Source organism: Somniosus microcephalus, chromosome 5 (assembly GCF_052327205.1).
Source record: "Somniosus microcephalus isolate GS21.2 chromosome 5, FLI_Smic_1.0, whole genome shotgun sequence".
Lineage (NCBI taxonomy): Eukaryota > Metazoa > Chordata > Chondrichthyes > Squaliformes > Somniosidae > Somniosus > Somniosus microcephalus.
In genome coordinates, this window is record NC_140991.1 from 318,228,983 (window position 1) to 318,245,020 (window position 16,038).

A 16,038-nucleotide genomic window follows, 5' to 3' on the forward strand; every position below is an offset into this window, starting at 1 on the left:
CTCGCTCGGGCTCTGTCTCTCCCGCTCGCTCGGGCTCTGTCTCTCCCTCAGCGGCTTCCAATCGCACCTTCCAGCCCTCTCGCAGTCCGGTGCTTTCCTCCCCGGCTGCGGCTGAGTTCTCTGCGATTTATTTATTTTTATATCTTCCCACGCCTTACGATCCCGGTCGCAGCGCTTCGTGGCCTCGGTCGCTGCCCGGCCTTTTTCACTCCAATCGCGCCTCCCAGCCCTCTCGCAGTCCGGTGCTTTCCTCCCCGGCTCCGGCTGAGTTCACCGCGGTTTATTTATTTTTATATCTTCCCGCGCCTTACGATCCCGGTCGCAGCGCTTCGTGGCCTCGGTCGCTGCCCGGCCTTTTTCGCCGGTCGCGGTCTAGCTGTCTCACGACGCCGTTGCGTCTCCCAGCCCGCTTGTACCGCGGCTTCCGTGCTCCACGCTGCCCCAGTCTCAGCGCCTCTGGGCCCGACTTCTGTCCGGCTCCTTTCCCCCGACCGTGGTCGAGTTCACCGCCCTTATCCTCCGTTTATTTTTTTATTTTCCCTTTACTCACAGTCACCGTGGCCGACTTGCTTCTCGTGCTGATCGGCTCACTCACCACTGTGGCAGAAGGGACAATCAGTGCCTGTTGCTGATGGAAGGCTTCGTGTCTGAATTCTTCCTTCTTCCTTGCTCTGCAGACTCGAGTTTTCTCTCAGCAGAACGACGAGGGCGGGTGCCTCTTCTCGACGCTCGTTAACTGCTTCGGAAGTATTGTTGCCGCAGGGTAAGATCGAACTCGTCGCCACTGTAAAGTCTGTAGGTATTATGGCGAATTAATACACAGACTACAAGAGTAACTTTAACAGGACTTTACTATTTGAAGGTCAGGGCGAATCTGCCCAATAAATCCTGACACAGCACTTATATACCGGTGTGGTCACCGTCGGTATTACAGTATACAGCAGCCAAGATAAAGTAGTGCCACACCTAAAATAGTTCTCTTAAAGGTGGACGGTTACATACAGTAGTTCTCTTAAAGGTAGAACAGTTACATACACTACACTCAGCACTGCATTGGAGTGTCAGCCTAGAATTTTATGCTCAAGTATGATTTGGACAGGTTGGGCGATTGGGCAGAAGCATGGCAGATGCAGTATAATGTGGATAAATGCAAGGTTATCCACTTTGGTGGCAAAAACGGGAAGGCAGATTATTATCTGAACAGCAATAGATTGGGAAAAGGGGAAGTGCAACGAGACCTGGGTGTCCTTGTGCACCAGTCACTGAAGGTAAGCATGCAGGTGCAGCAGGCGGTTAAGAAGGCAAATGGTATGTTGGCCTTCATAGCAAGAGTATTCGAGTACAGGAGCAAGGATGTCTTGCTGCAGTTGTACAGGGCCTTGGTGAGACCACACCTTGAGTATTGTGTGCAGTTTTGGTCCCCTTATCTGAGGAAGGATGTTCTTGCCATGGAGGGAGTGCAGCAAAGATTCACAGGACTGATACCTGGGATGGCAGGAATGACGTATGAAGAGAGATTGGGTCGATTGGGCTTGTATTCGCTAGAGTTTAGAAGAATGAGAGGGGATCTCATTGAAACTTATAAAATTCTAACAGGACTAGGCAGACTAGATGCAGGAAGGATGTTCCCGATGGCGGGGGAATCCAGAACCAGGGGTCACAGTCTAAGGATAAGGGGTAAGCCATTTAGGACTGAGATGAGGAGGAATTTCTTCACCCAGAGAGTGGTGAACCTGTGGAATTCACTACCACAGAAGGCAGTTGAGGCCAATTCATTAAATATATTCAAGACGGAGTTAGATATGTTTCTTAAGGCTAAAGGGATCAAGGGATATGGGGAGAAAGCAGGGACAGGGTACTGAATTTGGATGATCAGCCATGATCTCGTTAAATGGCGGAGCAGGCTCGAGGGGCCGAATGGCCTACTCCTGCTCCTATCTTCTATGTTTCTATGTGAGTCCCTGGAGTGGGATTCGAACCAACAACCTTCTGACTCAGAGGTGAGGTGCTACCAATTTATTATATAAACTAAGCAAAAGCTGTATTTTTGCGAATGAGCAAATGTTAACAGAAACTTTATTCAAAACTATATACATTTCAGGGCTAATTATCTAAATTTTGCACTCTCGAAAGCTTTGCCTGCTAGGAGCAGAGATTAGTAATTGAGACATGAGTCTAATGATCTGAAAACTGTCTGCTGCATGCACCTGAATAGCTGATGTTTGCACCCAGTGGGTTGAAGATCACAGCTCGGAGCGCGGAGTTGGAAAATTGCTCTAATTATTTATAAACAGAGCTTGTGGAGAAATATCTGCTGAGCTTAGACAGGATATATCGCTTGAAGCATTCTCTACAGGGCCGCAGCCTGGATGAAGAAACTCCTGAGTTACAGCGGAGCGGGATGTTACACTTTCTTTTTATTCGTTCCTGGGATGTGGGCATCGCTGGCGAGGCCAGCATTTATTGCCCATCCCTAGTTGCCCTTGAGAAGGTGGTGGTGAGCCGCCTTCTTGAACCGCTGCAGTCCGTGTGGTGAAGGTGCTCCCACAGTGCTGTTAGGGAGGGAGTTCCAGGATGTTGACCCAGCGACAATGAAGGGACGGCCGATATATTTCCAAGTCAGGATGGGGTGTGTGACTTGGAGGGGCACTTGGAGTCCCGTTCACCCATCACCCCCTGTGCTCACTGCCCCCTGTCCTAACTCGCACCCAGTCCCGTTCACCCATCACCCCCTGTGCTCACTGCCCCGTGTCCTAACTCGCACCCAGTCCCGTTCAGCCATCACCCCCTGTGCTCACTGACCTACATTGGCTCCCGGTCCGGCAACGCCTCGATTTCAAAATTCTCATCTTTGTTTTCAAATCCCTCCATGGCATCGCCCCCTCCCTATCTCTGTAATCTCCTTCAGCCCCACAACCCTCCTGAGATCTCTGCGCTCCTCTAATTCTACCCTCTTGAACATCCCTGATTATAATCGCTCCACCTTTGGCGGCCGTGCCTTCAGCTGCCTCGGCCCCGAGCTCTGGAATTCCCTCCCTAAACCTCTCCGCCTCTCTTTTCTCCTTTAAGACTCTCCTTAAAACCTACTGATGTGCCTCAATAAATCCGAGACTCAATGTTAGCGGAACAAAACAAGGCTTTTATTAACTTAGAAGGTAACACACAGTGGAGAGGTGTCTTCCATCCAGAGGTCTGCAGTACTGGATGTGAGGCACGCCGAGCCTGCTTACATAGGGGCCAGGTATGGGCGGAGCCCTACACACAATACAATACAAGGTGAGGAAACGGAACTGAGGTAAGGGAAATGAAACTGAAACTAAACCACAGTCACAGGCACAATCACACAGAGAATACAGATGAGTGATGAATGGCATATTTCATCACACCTACCTCAGCTAGGCTTGTATCCGCTGGAGTTTAGAAGATTAAGAGGTGACTTGATTGAAACATATAAGATCCTGAGGGGTCTGGACAGGGTGGATGTGGGTCCTTGTCCTTCTAGGCGGTAGAGGTCGCGGGTTTGGGAGGAGCTGCCGGTACATTTAGTCTGGTCTTCAGAGGACTCGAGGGGAGCTCGGAACAGCAACATCACGAAGGTGTAGAGAGGAGGATTATTGGTTTTTCAGCGTTGTGGTGAGCACATTAACCGCCGAGCTAATTGGGTCGCCTAACCGCATCCGGGCAAATGGCCGATTTTGCTTTAATGATGAAATAGCGCCGTACATCGCACAAATTCGCAAACACTTTTCTTTCTTTTTTTTGGACACCGCCAAAACAAAAAGTTTTTTAGTACGACACGTTCTCCACGGAATATTTTGCCTCAGCGTTGCGGCAGACCGACTACAATCCGGCCCCAAGGGCAACTTTTATGAATTCTCAGTCTGCTGGTAGCACTTATCGTAGAATCATAGAATAGTACAGCACAAAAGGAGGCCATTCAGCCCATCGAGTCTGTGCCGGCTCTTCGAAGAGCGATCCAGTCAGTCCCACTCCCCCGCTCGTTCCCCATATCCCTGCAATTCTTTCTCTTTCAAGTATTTATCCAATTCCCTTTTGAAGGCTACTATTGAATCTGTATCCACCGCCCTATCAGGCAGCGCATTCCAAATCCTAACCACTCGCTGCGTAAAAAGGTTTTTCCTCCTGTCGCCTCTGGTTCTTTTGCCAATCACCTTAAATCTGTGCCTCTGGTTATCGACCCTTCAGCCACTGGAAACAGTTTCTCTTTATTTACTCTCTCTAAACCCTTCATAATTTTAAACACCTCGATGAAATCTCCTCTTAACCTTCTCAGCTCCAAGGAGAGCAACCCCAGCTTCTCCAGTCTATCTACATAACTGAAGTCCCTCATCCCTGGAACCATTCTAATGAATCTCTTCTGCATCCTCTCTAAGGCCTTCAGGTCCTTCCTAGAGTGCGGTGCCCAAAATTGGACATAATTCTCCAGCTGGGGCCAAACTGCTGTTTTATAAAGGTTCATCATAACTTTTGTACTCTCTGCCTCTATTTATAAAGCCCAGGAACCTATATGCTTTATTAACTGCTTTGTTAACTGTAGTACCGGCAGTGACCACACCTGTATATAACGCTGAGTAGTAATCTGTACAGATCAGTTGCAGTTTGAGCCACGTTGAGTAAACACCTGTTGTACCGTTCTCCGCAGTCCGTTTCTTATTATACACGGACGTAACATTGGCGACAAGGCAGGTTCGAACCTACCTGCAACTCTGCATCACCTCCCGGGGATTCGTTCCTGGAGATCAGTGGATTGGAGGTCAAGGCCAGAGACTCGGGCGTCGACCACGGGCAACCGCCCAGTCATCCAGCAGAGACTCGAGAATTGCGGGGGAGGCTGTCGAGAGCCAGGCTTGGCTTTCCAGTCGAGGTGGTCCAGCGAAACGGGCTGGCAACAGGTAGTGCGCAGACCCTTCCCGGACGGCGGCGGGCTAGAGCCCGATCAAGCGGCACAGCAAAGGGCCGAGCAGCGTCGACGGGGAGAGAGAGAGAGGGCAGAGCGCACAGGGCGCAGCCGGTGTTCAGGGGCCGAGCAGCATCGGAGAGAGGGAGAGAGAAGTGCGCGAAACCTACAGGGCACCGCCATTGCCACGAGAACCGCCGGGAGCGGCGTCGGCAGCAGCGGGGGAGGAAGGAAAGCGTGGGAGATGCCATTTTAAGCCATTGGGAGACGCCGTTTTAAACCACACCCAAAATGCCGAAGAGTGGCAGTATCACCGCATTTGACAATGAAGTCGAAGATTGGACTACATATGTCGAACGAATAGAGGTGTACTGCAAGGCAAATGAGGTGTTAGATGACAAGAAAGCATCAGTATTGTTAAATTTAATGGGTGCAAAGACGTATGGTTTATTACGAAATCTAGTAACCCCAACGAAGCCAATGGAAAAGAGTTTTGAAGACATAGTAACGATACTAAAGGAACATTTAAACCCCACACCGCTGCTGATAGCAGAAATATTCAAGTTTCACAAACGGAACCAGCATAAGGATGAAAGCAATGCTGATTATTTAACAGAACTGCGCAAACTATCGAAACACTGCCAGTTTGGAGCGGGACTGGCAGATACCTTAAGGGACAAGTTTGAGTGTGGGCTTCAAAGTGAAGGAACCCAGAAACGGCTTTTATCTGAAAAGGACCTTACGCTGGAAAAGGCTTTCAGCATTGCGGTATCATATGAAGCAGCAGCATGGGGCACTGCAGAGATACAACAGAGACTGCAAGAATATGGCACAAACGAAATGTCATATGGAACAGAGAAGTGCTATCGCTGCGGCAGAACAACACACGACCAGAATGATTGCTGGTTCAAAGACAAAGTGTGCAGACAGTGTGGAAAAGTAGGACACATAGCACGAGTCCGCAGGTCGGGAAAGAAAACCAGCAATAAGAAACCTACCAAAGAAAAGTACAAGAAGGTACATAAGATGACGGAGAATAGTTCAGACGAACAAAAGAGTGATAACGACTCTGAAAGCAGGGAACTGAGTTGTCTGAAACTACATAATGTGATCACAACGGAGGATCACCGAACCATTTGGGTCACTCTCAAAATAGCAGGAGTCCAGGTAAAGATGGAATTGGACACAGGATCAGCTCTAACAGTCATAAACCGACGGGACTACGAGCGGCTATTCTCACACATACCCTTGAGGGACACAAAAATTATTTTGAAGACGTACACGGGGCAAAAAGTCTACCCCAAAGGAAAAATAAGGGTGACCATTATATATAACGGTAAGGAAACACCAAAACTAGACCTGTATGTATTGCAAAATGGAGGACCACCATTACTGGGACGTGAATGGATCCGGAAAATACAACTGGATTGGCATTCCATACAGGCACTGACTGTGGCTGACAAAAAGGATGACGACGTCACACCTGGGCGACTGTCAAAGATCCTAACTGACGTGAAAGAAGTGTTCTAGCAAGGACTCGGAACACTAAAAGGCATGACAGCGACGATTAAAATTGAAGAAAACGCAAGCCCAAAATTTTTTAAGGCCAAACCTTATGCGATCCGCCCAGCCGTCGAAGCAGAGCTGGAGAGTCTGGAACATTCAGGTGTACTGTCCAAGGTAGACTGGAGCGAGTGGGCTACACCCATCATCCCTGTGATGAAAAAGTCATTGAGCAGCACGCCTGGGGAACCAAGGAAGGTTCGCATCTGTGGGGACTTTAAGGTAACAGTGAACCCAGTCCTTCACACCGTACAATATCCACTTCCGCGGATTGAAGATATTTTCGCCTCGCTATCTGGAGGGAAACGCTTCACTAAGATTGATCTGGCCCAGGCGTATCTGCAAATGGAGGTAGAAGAAGCATCAAAAAAATACCTCACAATCAACACCCATAAAGGTCTCTACCAATACAACCGGCTGGTATTCGGGGTAGCATCAGCTCCGGCTATTTGGCAGAGGGCAATGGAACAAGTCCTGCAAGGGATCCCAGGGACCCAGTGTTATTTGGACGACATCCTGGTCACGAGCGAAAATGACAGTGATCACCTTGCCAACCTGGAGCAGATGCTCACTAGATTGCAGGAATATGGGCTCCGAGCTAACCGCCCCAAATGCGAGTTTTTTAGAAAACAGATCTCGTATTGTGGCCACGTTATCGATAAAGAAGGGTTACATAAGTCCCCAGAGAAGATTGAGGCAGTAGTCAAGGCTCCAGCACCGGAAAATGTGTCACAACTGAGGTCGCTCCTCGGGCTGGTAAACTACTACCATAAGTTCTTGCCAAATTTGTCTACAATACTACACCCACTGAACACCCTACTGCAAACTGGGGTGCCATGTGTAGTGTATGTAACCGTCTACCTTTAAGAGACGATTGTATGTAACCGTTCACCTTTAAGAGAACTATTTTAGGTGTGGCACTACTTGTTTGGCGTCTGTATACGGTAATACCGACGGTGACCACACCGGTATATAAGTGCTGTGGCATGATTTATTGGGCAGATTCGCCCTGACCTTCGAATAGTAAAGACCTGTTTTGTTTGTTACTCCTGAAGTCTGTGTCGTAATTAACTGCACAACCCACAGACTTTACAGTGGCGACGAGTCCGATCGTACCCTGCGGCAACAATAATTTCAAAGCAACGAAAGAGCGTCGAAAAGAGGCAACCGCCCTCGTCATTCGGCTGGGAGAAAACTCAAGGCTGCAGCAATAGAAAGGAGGAAGACTTTAGCGACAAAAACTTCCATCAGCAACAGGCACTGACTGTCCCTTCTGCCACGGTGACTGTGAGTAAGGGAAAGTGAAAAGAATAGCCGGAGGATAAGGGCTGGGCACTCGACCACGGTCGAGGGGGAAAAGGAGCCGGACAAAAAGTCGGGTCCAACGGCGTCGTGAGAGACCGCGACCGGCGGGAAAAGCCGGGCGGTGACCGAAGCCACGAAGCGCTGCGACCGGGAGCGTAGGTGCGGGAAGAGAGAAACTCAGCCGCAGCCGGGGAGAGAAGAACCGGACTGCGAGAGGGCTGGGAGGTGCGATTGGGGCCCGAGCGAGCGGGAGAGGCAGAGCCGACCAAGAGAGACTGCGCGAGAGCCAGTCCAACGGCTGAAGTGTCCTCCGTCAACGGGGTGTAACCAGCGCCGGTAGAGCCGAGCGAGCGGGAGAGAGGCAGAGCCAAGCAAGGGGAACTGTGCGAGAGCCAGTCCAGCGGCTGAACTGTCCTCCGTCAACGGGGTGTACCCAGCGCCGGTAGAGCCGAGCGAGCGGGAGAGAGACAGAGCCGAGCAAGGGGAACTGTGCGAGAGCCAGCCCAGCGGCTGAACCTGTTCGCCGTCACGGGGTACCCAGAGCCGGTCGCCCTGCCATAAAATTAAAAAAAAAGGGAAAGCCTTGAAGCCGACGCGCAGGCTGTGAACCTGAAAGCCAGCGGCCGTCGCCCGTGGGGAAAGTGTACCCCTCCCGCCAGGGAAGAAACGCGGGAAGCCGCCATTAGGCGGGGAAGAAGACAGAAGCGGGAAACCGCCATTGAAGTGGGCGGGGAGAGAAGATAAGAGCGGGAAACCGCCATTTTCGCGGGAAAACCGCCATCTTAGGAAAAAAAAAGAAATAATAATTTAAAGAAATACTTGTGTTGTTCCCAAAGAGAGGAAGATGCTTAAGCGTGGTAACATCAACGATTTTAATTCCGAAGTAGAAGACTGGGCCACGTACGTGGAACGCATTGAGATCTATTGTGAGGCCAATAAAATAGAAGAAGATGACAAAGCTATAACCTTGCTGAACTCGATGGGCGCAAAGACATACGGGCTCTTGAAGCATCTACTAGCACCAGCTAAACCGGCGGATCAGACTTTCGATGATATTGTGGCTGTCCTGAAGGACCACTTGAACCCTACACCATTGATGTTGGCGGAACGATTCAAATTCTATGCGAGAACGCAACGGAAAGACGAAAGCAACGCAGAATACTTGGTCGAACTGCGTAGACTAGCGAAATACTGCCAGTTTGGAGGGAATCTGACAGAGGCATTGCGAGACAAGTTCGTGTGCGGGTTGGCAAAGGAAGGAACGCAAAAGCGACTACTCGAAGAGGACGACCTTACACTTGACAGGGCTGTCCTTATTGCAGCATCGCACGAAGCCGCAGCGAAGGGAATTGTGGAAATGCAGCTAAAGACAGCAGCACTAAGTGTGGATCAAATTACCTCGACAACAACAAAATGCTATCGTTGTGGGAAGACAACACACGACCAGAACCAATGCTGGTTTAAGAACCAGGAATGTAGGAAATGTGGCAAACTGGGTCACATAGCTAAGGTATGCCGGTCAGGGAAGAAGACCAACAACCAAAGGACCAACAACCAAAGGAAGCCATCACAGGAAAAGTACAACAAGGTACACAAGGTGGCTGAGAAGAGTTCAGACGAACAGAATTCAGACTCAGACCCAAACGGCCAGGAGCTGGGTAGTCTGAGAATTCACAATGTGAGTAAGGAAGCTGACCTACAAACTATCTGGGTCATGCTAAAAATAGCTGGAATCCAAGTGAAAATGGAGTTGGACACTGGATCAGCTCTCACATATACCCTTAAGAGATACCAAGTTCGTATTGCAGACATACACGGGGCATAAAGTATACCCCATGGGAAAGATAAGAGTCAAAGTGAGAGATAGGGGTAAAGAACACCCAAGAATGAACTTATACGTACTACATGAGGGAGGACCACCACTTCTAGGACGGGAGTGGATCAAGAAAATAGTTCCGCACCCATGAGGACGGCCTCAACAGAGATCTTGGGTTCATGTCACGCTACATGTAACCCCACCTGACGCAGGGTCATCCAGACTCGAGTCAACATTGGCTTGTTCTCTCTACACAGATGCGGCTGGACCTGCTGTGATTTCCAGCCAAAAAAAATGTTTTTTGTCTGTTTTTTTGTTTTTCATACAGACCCCAGCATCTGCAATATTTGACCCCTTGTGACCCCACCTCATTGTTCTTTGATGTAATGTTTCCCTGACTGACCTGTTTGGACACCATTCACACCTTTGACTGCTGTGATTATCTCTCTGCCGAGGTGTGATAAATGGCAGTTGGAAAGGTCACCTGTAAACATCTGACATGATTCTCTGACTATATAAGCTGAGTCTTTATGCATTTCTCCACTTCACCTGAAGAAGGAGCAGCGCTCCGAAAGCTTGTGATTTCAAATAAAGCTGTTGGACTATAACCTGGTGTTGTGTGACTTCTTACATTTGTCAAGAAAATAGACATGGAATGGCACTATCTAAAAGCCATAACGAGTGAGGACTCGGTGCAGACAATCAGCTCAGATTCTGAAACGGATGACGAAAAGACCAACCCAAATATGAAAGACAAGGCTGAAATGGACTTGCCGACGAAGGTTGGAAAAACGAAGGCATGCATAAAGGCTTATGCTCCAGAGAAGAACAAAGTTTCAGAACAGAACTCCACCGAACAACGACAACCTAGTTCGACAGAAAATTCTGAGCCTGTTCAAGTTATGGACATATCCATGACGGAAGAACACCGAGCTCGGACTCAAACTTATTTCAAATTACGACAACAATTAGAACAATTGAGTTACCGTCTCGTACAAGAGATGAAAACAATGAAAAAGTTCTATGACACCGAATGGGAGAATCTGGAAAGACAACAGAAGCAGCTAGCTCAAGCAGAGAGCGACCATAGAGCCATCGTGACCAATTACCGATCACATCTCCCTTATGCTGTTCAGGAGTTAGAATATTTGCAGGAAGAAGCAAATGAAGAGGAATCTTCAGGAAGCCAGGATTTTATTCCAGTTCTTCTCTACGACTCCTTACAAGCAGAGTGTGAGAAGTTGAAAGAACAGTATGAACAGGCCCAGGCTACAATTCTGGAAGGGGTTAACTCGGCAACCTCCGAAAAGCTAGTTTCAGTGGAAGCATATGAGCAACTGAAGGTTGAACATGAGCAAGAAGTCCAAAGGCTGCAGGAAATTCTTGATGAGCTCAAGGCCAAGACAGACTCATCGGTAGAAGTTCCATCCATAGATGAGAAATTAGAGGTGAAAGACATGGCAGAACCTGAAAGACAAGATGTACAAGAACTCATAAAAATATTTAAGGAAACCCAAGACAAATAGGGGGCGGCAATGACCGAGATTCAACAACTTGAAGAACAGATTCAACTGGGAATCCGTTCAGTGGAAGAAAAGGGAACTGTAAGAAACACAGAGACTGTAAGAATGGCCTCTGAACATGAGCTAGAGAGCATCAAGGCGCAACTTCTCCGAGCGCTGGAAGCCAAAGTACAAGAGGAAAAGAAGGTGAAAGCATTGGAGGAAAAGGTGGATGAAATGGAGAAGACTCTGACCCACAGTGTTCCCGTGGAAGAGTTAACGGTCAGCCAACTCCTTCATATGCTGAAGGACAAGACTCTACAATGGGAACAATCTGAACACGAGCTTCAATCTTCAAAGGGAAGGAGTTCGGAGCTCTCAAAAGTTATGGAAATAGCTGAGGTTGCAACACAGATTTTACAGGGATGCCAAAAGTACGCTGAATCACGTCAATGTGAACAGCAGAATGTTGAAACAGCTGCTCCAGTAGAAGGATTGAATAGCCTGATCAATCAATCCCCGAGGGAAGGGGAAGTATTGAAATCACAAACGAGGTCATTAGTGAAGGATTTGCAGGAAACCCAGGAAGAGCGGGATGAATATGAACGCATGAAGAAGTCTCTTCAGGAAAGATGTCTAGGGAGGGAACAACAGTCGGCTAACGTCCAGTTGGGTACGGAAGAAGTAGCAGGCCCTCTCGCTAGACTAGCTCAGGACGACACCGAATATTACCATGACCTGTTGAGTGACACTGAATATTACGAGGATCTGGTCTGCCCAGCTTGTGATGAAAACTCCCAAAGTGCAGAAATCAGGATGAAGCACTTAAAGTCTAAGGAACATAGAGAGATGGTGGCGCTACAGCTGGCAGCTGATAAGGGAGCCCCGAGAGTCTCCAAGAAGCAGAAAAGAAAAAGAAGAAGCAGAAGATGATAACCATCAAAATCATTATCACTCCTACCAGATCATGCACGTGGGCCCTACAAAGGGAGATAAATCAGTTGGAAAGTAAGGAAAATTACCAAGGCAATACAGCTGTTTGTAAAAGTCAGCATTGCTGGTTCAGCAGGACGGGAGTTCAAGCTGTTACGTCAAGGGGAAGACTAGTGGAGGAGTCACGCTAGCAATGTGAACCGGCTACACCACAGCGATGTTGTTCGGACCGAGTCAAGACTAGAGACTGAATCTATGCACTGTTCCCACAGAGACTGAACCTGTGAACTGTTTCCCACAGAGACTATATCTGTAAATTGTTTACCTGAAGTTGAATATATGTATGTTAATGAGAAATAGTATGTTGTAAGCTAAAAAGGGAGGATTGTAGTGTATGTAACCGTCTACCTTTAAGAGACTATTGTATGTAACCGTTCACCTTTAAGAGAACTATTTTAGGTGTGGCACTACTTGTTTGGCTTCTGTATACGGTAATACCGACGGTGACCACACCGGTATATAAGTGCTGTGGCATGATTTATAGGGCAGATTCGCCCTGACCTTCGAATAGTAAAGTCCTGTTGTATGTTACTCCTGAAGTCTGTGTCGTAATTAACTGCACAACCCACAGACTTTGCACCATGGAAGTGGAATGACGAATGTAGACGAGCTTTCCAGAAGAGCAAAACACTATCACATCGAAAGAGGTATTGGCCCATTACAACCCAGCATTACCAATTCGGTTGGCATGTGATGCGTCACCCTTCGGCATTGGAGCGGTGCTGTCGCACAAATTCTCGGACGGCTCAGAGAGGCCAATAGCCTTTGCGTCACGATCACTAACCTCAGCCGAGCGTAACTACGCCCAGATTGACAGGGAGGCACTCAGCCTAGTGTGGGGAGTGAAAAAGTTCAATCACTATCTGCACAGGCAGAAATTCACCTTGCTGACTGATCACCAGCCTCTTGTCTCTATTTTTAATCCGAAGAAGGGCGTTCCGGTGATGACTGCGCAACGACTACAAAGATGGTCACTTTTTCTAGGGGCGCACCACTATGAGATTGAATATAAGGGCACGAAACAGCATGGAAATGCTGATGGGCTAGCATGCCTGCCACTGCCTACTGCGGAGGAAGCACCAGCAATGGATCCTGTCGAAATATTCCATTTGACTATAGTTGAATACCTACCGGTAACTAACGCTTGTATCGAAAAGGAAACCCGAAATGACCCGACACTGTCTCGGGTATATGATTTGACGGTGAAGGGATGGCCAGCACATGGTGACTCACTGTTGCCAGCATTCTCGACAAGGAGAGAACAGCTGTCAGTGTGCCGGGGGACCTTGATGTGTGGATCCCGAGTGGTAATTCCACCCAAGTTAAGGGATAGAGTGCTCAATGAGCTTCATGAGGGTCATCTGGGAGGGGTAAAAATGAAAAGCCTAGCCAGGGCTTATGTGTGGTGGCCGGGAATCGATAAACAAATCGAGGACCTGACCAAGAGCTGCTCAGGATGCCAGAAAGTCCAAAATGCACCACCACAGGCCCCTCTACACCCATGGGAGTGGCCCTCATCTCCATGGCAACGGGTGCATATTGATTTTGCTGGTCCATTCATGGACTCAATGTTTTTAATAGCCGTGGATGTGCACTCGAAATGGCCTGAGGTCATCAAAATGTCCTCCACCACCACGGAGAAAACTATTGCAGTCCTACGGACCATTTTTGCCAGGAATGGCTTGCCAGAACAGATTTGCTCCGACAACGGACCACAGTTTGTGTCCGAAGAGTTCCGGAGGTTCTTGAAAAAGAATGGGGTAAGGCATTACACATCCGCCCCGTATCATCCAGCCACAAATGGATTGGCTGAGAGGTTCGTACAAACCTTTAAGAAGGCAATAAAGGCTATGTACAATGACAACATTCCGCTGCAGCACAAGGTGGACAATTTCCTGTTCACCTACCGGAATGCGACACATGCAGTCACCAACCAGGCCCCAGCCATGATGCTCTTTAACCGAAGGTTAAGATCTCGCCTGGATTTGCTCAGACCAAACGTACGAAGAGATGTTGAGAGCAAGCAATTCCAGCACATCCATGAGAAGCCAACAAGGAGCTTCAATGTAGGGCAACCAGTCTTGGCCCGCGACTACCGAACAGAAAAATGGCAGCCAGGAACGATATGCACACGGCAGGGCCCACTAATGTACACAGTGGATGTTGGGGAGAGCATCGTGAGACGCCATGCTGACCAGATCCTAGAGTCACAGGAACAAGTCAACCCCATGCCTCGCCCATACGTACCTGGTGATGAACCCAACGTACAGGTCGCATCTACCCCAGAAACAGTAGCATCGGAAGCTGATGAACCAACCGACGACAGGGGGCCAGAATCGCCTCCGCACCAAGAGCAAGACACTCGGGAAAGGCGCTATCCAGAAAGGATCAGGAAGCCTCCCCAAAGACTGAATTTATAAATAGACTATTTTCAGCTAATGTTGCATGTTAAAAGTGTTAATTGTAATTAGTTTGATATTTAATTGTTAAATGAGTGTTATGGTACTATTAATCTAAAAGGGGAGGAATTGTAATGTATGCACCTTTAAGGGGGGAACTACTTTTTACAGCTCATGTATACTGTAGTACCGGCAGTGACCACACCTGTATATAACGCTGAGTAGTAATCTGTACAGATCAGTTGCAGTTTGAGCCACGTTGAGTAAACACCTGTTGTACCGTTCTCCGCAGTCCGTTTCTTATTATACACGGACGTAACATTAACCTGTCCTGCCACCTTCAAAGATTTGTGCACAAACACCCCCAGGTCCCTCTGCTCCTGCACCCCCTTTAAAATTGTACCATTTAGTGTGTATGGTCTCGCCTCGTTCTTCCTCCCAAAATGTATCTGTCATAAATCTCATCATCGAGAAACTACCTATGAAATAACACTGGACGGCCAGCTGGTGGCGTCGTCCAAGGAGTATAAATACTCGGGCGTGGGCCCAGCTTTCCAGGGACATTTTGTAAGACAAGGAACTAGTGAAGTACAACTAGACCTCCATGTTCTGAAACAAGTTAATTAAAGCCTTGCTTTATACTCAAACCAAGTGTGTAGTGAGTTTTATTACGTCAGTATCGCCTTGTATATTAGAGTGACGAGTTCATATACTGGAGGGATGAGTTTCAAAATGACCCAAATCTCGTCCTCGATAGTACGTCCTTATCTTCAGCTCAGTTTACAAAACCGAGCCTTTCCAGCCCAAGATTCTTACTTATCGAATCCGAGATGAATGTTGCAGTGAATTCAGGACGCGGCACGCTTTTTTTTCAAAAGCGCTCTGATATATTGCCCGCACCACTCCTCATACCATCTTCACCAGCCATATGTTTCCAGCTCACATCGTCCCTCAACAAAGCCTCTGTCAATCACCTAGATGTCGGCATCTGTCGCAAAACCTGGAATGGGTCTCTTACAAAAGCAAGAGTTACGTCTACCGCACAGAAGTTGCGGAAAGCTACTCTGTTCGGCTCTTCACCAAATCAGTCCTTTCAGGTGGATTTTCTTCATCAGATGATCTGTGAAGAGTATCATCACACCTTTTGAAAGTTCAAAAAGATGAATATTATGAAGGTGACACGGCAAAACTCCATCACACTGCCAACTTTGGCTGGCATTGTGCTGATACTATCTCTACGGTAACAGCATATGTTATGATACAGCGTTTCAATAGTCACATTTTCTCTCATCAACTCCTGCTACTGCAGCATCACATTGTCAGAATTAAATCTGGGGAGTGTGATTTAACCTTAATAAAACAATAGCCTGAAAATCCTACTCTGATCCACGCTTCCCCGTCCGCCCTCCCCCCCCCGCCGCTCGCCCATGCTAGGTGGAAACATTGTGTGGGAAAGGTTAAAAGATACCAGATTCTGAGGGGGATTGACAGGGTAGATGCTGAGAGGTTGTTTCCCCTGGCTGGAGAGTCTAGAACTAGGGG